At 34.1% G+C, this 5,000-nt stretch overlaps 2 non-coding genes across 2 annotated transcripts; both read right to left on the bottom strand.

The window, feature by feature from the left end:
* Positions 1–235: 235 nt before the first annotated feature.
* Positions 236–414, bottom strand: LOC129920840 (5.8S ribosomal RNA). The gene has a single exon (XR_008773377.1). It is a non-coding gene; the product is annotated as a 5.8S ribosomal RNA (ribosomal RNA).
* Positions 415–1,736: 1,322 nt separating this feature from the next.
* On the bottom strand, positions 1,737–3,728 carry LOC129920767 (small subunit ribosomal RNA). The gene has a single exon (XR_008773323.1). It is a non-coding gene; the product is annotated as a small subunit ribosomal RNA (ribosomal RNA).
* Between the last annotated feature and the right edge of the window lie 1,272 nt (positions 3,729–5,000).

The following is a 5,000-nucleotide window of genomic DNA, read 5'->3' as shown; positions in this document are numbered from 1 at the left end:
CATTTTATCAATTCAAGTAGAATGCCTCAATTGCCAAATTATATTATGACAACGATCTGCAATGTTAGAAATTTTTATATACTAACATCCTCTAAAAAATAGATAAAACGAACTTACTGTCGCTCGATATTATTTTGAGGTATATATTATATTTTAATATTATGAATTTTTACAAATCCAATAATATAACATGCGCATTTGATAAATCAAAAGCAGCTTATTTAGCATAGTATCACAACCCTCAACCATATGTAGTCCAAGCAGCACTTCAAAATTAATTAAAGTACATAACAGCATGGACTGCTATATGCGTTCAAAATGTCGATGTTCATGTGTCCTGCAGTTCACACGATGACGCACAGTTTGCTGCGTTCTTCATCGACCCATGAGCCAAGTGATCCACCGCTTAGAGTATTATTATTTTTTTATTTTATATTTAGTCAATTTTTTTTTTTAAGAAATAAAAATTTATTTCTTTTTATATTTTATGTATTTTTTTTATGTTGCGAATGTCCAATTCCAAAGAATCGTTAACTTATAAATTTCTTTTAAAGAAATCTAAGTACAACATTTTTATACATTTTTATTTTTATATATATATATCGTTACAACTTATGCTATGCGTTTTAGCCGGATAGTACCGGGATATTGTCCAAGTACGACACCTTTAGGGGTTAATTCGTCGCAACGTATACACGCCACTCCGAAGGGCGGGTTTTTACACCCAGGAGGATATTACCCCGAAGGGTACGACACCTTTGTTTTTTCGACTTTTGCTCTAGCAAGTTTGTTTATGCATATATATATTTTCATAAGCGTCACTATTTCGATGACGATGACAATTGGCTACCATTTAAATATTTTGTTCATATTTTTTTTTGAAAAAAAAAGACCGAATGCATTACTTATAGTAATACACCCAGTCTAATTTGTTTTTGTATTTTGGTTATAACGTCACTATTTAGATGACAACACCATTTGGCTACGATTTAAATATTTTGTTCATATTTTTTTTTGAAAAAAAAAGACTGAATGCATTACATATAGTAACACACCCAGTCTAATTTGTTTTTGTATATTGGCTAAAAACGTCACTATTTAGATGACGACACCATTTGGCTACCATTTAAATATTTTGTTCATATTTTTTTTTGAAAAAAAAAGACTGAATGCATTACTTATAGTAACACACCCAGTCTATTTTGTATTTGTTTTTTTTTTTATTATATATATATCGTTACAACTTATGCTATGCGTTTTAGCCGGATAGTACCGGGATATTGTCCAAGTACGACACCTTTAGGGGTTAATTCGTCGCAACGTATACACGCCACTCCGAAGGGCGGGTTTTTACACCCAGGAGGATATTACCCCGAAGGGTACGACACCTTTGTTGTTCGACTTTTGCTATAGCAAGTTTGTTTATTCATATATATATTTTCATAAGCGTCACTATTTCGATGACGATGACATTTGGCTACCGTTTAAATACTTTTTGTTCTTAATTTTTTTTGAAAAAAAAAAGACTGAATGCATTACTTATAGTAACACACCCAGTCTAATTTGTATTTGTATTTTTACTTCTTTTGAAGTATTCTTTTTTGTATTTGTTTATATATTTATTGTATATTTTATACATTTTGTACCATAATTGTACATTTTTATTTTTATATTTTATTTTTCTTTTTTATATATATTAAATATATATAAATTTTATTTTATTGGAAAAATCACGTTAATGATCCTTCCGCAGGTTCACCTACGGAAACCTTGTTACGACTTTTACTTCCTCTAAACCATCAAGTTTGGTCAACTTCTGCGAAACAACCGTAACACGTTAGCGTCACAGTGATCACGTCCGGAGACCTCACTAAATAATTCAATCGGTAGTAGCGACGGGCGGTGTGTACAAAGGGCAGGGACTTAATCAATACGAGTTAATGACTCGCACTTACTAGGAATTCCAAGTTCATGTGAACAGTTTCAGTTCACAATCCCAAGCATGAAAGTGGTTCAGCGGTTTACCCGGACCTCTCGGTCTAGGAAATACACGTTGATACTTTCATTGTAGCGCGCGTGCAGCCCAGGACATCTAAGGGCATTCCAGACCTGTTATTGCTCAATCTCATTATTGCTAGACGCAATTTGTCCATTTAAGAAGCTAGTGTCCTTATAATGGGACAAACAAACAGGTACGACTCCACTAACATAAACACATTCAAACACAATTATATTTTACTATATTCATGAATGAAGGCTATGAAAGCTTCAACATCATAATCCTGAAAGCATCTATTTAATATATTTGAGTCTCGTTCGTTATCGGAATTAACCAGACAAATCACTCCACGAACTAAGAACGGCCATGCACCACCACCCATAGATTCGAGAAAGAGCTATCAATCTGTCTTACACGCTTATGTTCGGACCTGGTAAGTTTTCCCGTGTTGAGTCAAATTAAGCCGCAGGCTCCACTCCTGGTGGTGCCCTTCCGTCAATTCCTTTAAGTTTCAGCTTTGCAACCATACTTCCCCCGGAGCCCAAAAGCTTTGGTTTCCCGGGAAGCGACTGAGAGAGCCATAGAAGTAGCTACACCCAATTGCTAGCTGGCATCGTTTATGGTTAGAACTAGGGCGGTATCTGATCGCCTTCGAACCTCTAACTTTCGTTCTTGATTAATGAAAACATCTTTGGCAAATGCTTTCGCTTAAGTTAGTCTTACGACGGTCCAAGAATTTCACCTCTCGCGTCGTAATACTAATGCCCCCAATCTGCTTCTATTAATCATTACCTCTTGATCTAAAAACCAATGAAAGTAGATCAGAAGTCTTATTTCATTATTCCATGCACAAAATATTCAGGCATTTGGAGCCTGCTTTAAGCACTCTAATTTGTTCAAAGTAATTGTAACGGCCCACAACAGCACTCGATGAAGAGCACTGAAGCAGGTTTTAATAGGAGGAATACATAATGGTACATAAGTATCATAAATGTATAAGAACTCCACCGATAATACGCTTGCATACATAAGGTAATGTACAATCCACAATTGTAGTTGTACTACCCGTATGAAGCACAAATTCAACTACGAACGTTTTAACCGCAACAACTTTAATATACGCTATTGGAGCTGGAATTACCGCGGCTGCTGGCACCAGACTTGCCCTCCAATTGGTCCTTGTTAAAGGATTTAAAGTGTACTCATTCCAATTACAGGGCCTCGGATATGAGTCCTGTATTGTTATTTTTCGTCACTACCTCCCCGAACTGGGAGTGGGTAATTTACGCGCCTGCTGCCTTCCTTAGATGTGGTAGCCGTTTCTCAGGCTCCCTCTCCGGAATCGAACCCTGATTCCCCGTTACCCGTAGCAACCATGGTAGTCCTAGATACTACCATCAATAGTTGATAGGGCAGACATTTGAAAGATCTGTCGTCGGTACTAGACCATACGATCGGCAAATTATCTAGAGTTCAACCATTATAACGATTTCCGAAGAAATCGCTTGGTTTTAGCCTAATAAAAGCACACGTTCCAAAAGGTCCGTGTTTATATTGCATGTATTAGCTCTAGAATTACCACAGTTATCCAAGTAACTGTTAACGATCTAATAAACCATAACTGATATAATGAGCCTTTTGCGGTTTCACTTTTAATTCGTGTGTACTTAGACATGCATGGCTTAATCTTTGAGACAAGCATATAACTACTGGCAGGATCAACCAGAATAATGTTATAATATTTTATTTTTAATATTATTTGAAATTTTGAAAAATAACATCAATCTCCTCTCAATAATCCAATGATAAAGTTTTTATTTTTTTTTTTTTTATTTATTTATATTTATACATACTTTTTGTTTTATATCCTCCCTAATAGGGATAATTATTATTTTATTTTTTTTACCAACACAATTTTTATTTGTATATATTTTTTGGTAAATTTATTTTTATTTTTATTTATTTGTATGTATTTTGTATGGGTATTTTGTATGGGTATTTTGTATTTTTACTTTTATCTGGAAAATGAGGGAAAATGCATTTCACAAAGGTTTCATATAACAACTATTTTTATTTTAACAAAGAGAACTCCTACCGTATGGTGAACTCTGATATTGTTAAATTTTAGTGTAGCACCTTTCACAAATACATATCAATGATTATTTTCAAATTTCTAATATTTTCTTTTACTTCAATATATTGAAGTGTTTTTGGAATATTTTTATAAAATAAACCATTTATTTATGATATAGAATTAATAATTCTTTTTAATAATTTTTCTTTATGAACATTTTTATGTTCAACAAATAATCCCAATTGGAAATTAATATTTATTATTTTTTTTTCGACATTACTTTACTTAAAGTATTTTTTTTTTGACATCTTCGCCACAAAGCCAGTGTTCTCCGCCACAACGCCGTGGTACCACTTTTGGTGAAAACGAGGTGCGAGTCCCCGCCCAATCATGATACCACATTACCAGTAAGTTAATTCGTTGCAACTTAAAAAGCCACATCGAAAGAGGTTTACATACATGTTTCCTTAACATCAAAATATGCGCCCCCTTTGGTAGTTTGAGTTTTTTTCACAACAAAGTGGAGGTAAATAACATGACCAAACTAATAACTTCATATTTTCCTCTTTTTGGATCGAAAATGCTCGATTCCGTAAAATAGATTTGAAACATACTTGGATACATTCGGTTCGGCGAATTTTCACAAAAAAAGTTGACCCTTTTTTTGGGACTTAGTGCAATTTTTGAAAATTTTTGTATGGGAAAAAGTCAACTTTTTCCAGAAATCCGAAAAAAGGCCCAAAAACGCACTTGGTTGCGGTCGAGTTTTACTAGGGTAGGAAAAACCACTTGCAACCAAGTGTTCGACTTAGAAAAATTTTGGACATAAAATTTTTGGAAAAAAATTTTCTACTTAATAAATCGGAAAAATGGCCCAAAAACGCACTTGGTTGCGGTCGAGTTTTACTAGGGTGGTAAAAGTCAATT

The sequence above is a fragment of the Episyrphus balteatus genome, assembly GCF_945859705.1.
Source record: "Episyrphus balteatus chromosome X unlocalized genomic scaffold, idEpiBalt1.1 SUPER_X_unloc_1, whole genome shotgun sequence".
NCBI lineage: Eukaryota > Metazoa > Arthropoda > Insecta > Diptera > Syrphidae > Episyrphus > Episyrphus balteatus.
This window is presented reverse-complemented; position numbering and strand designations above follow the sequence as displayed.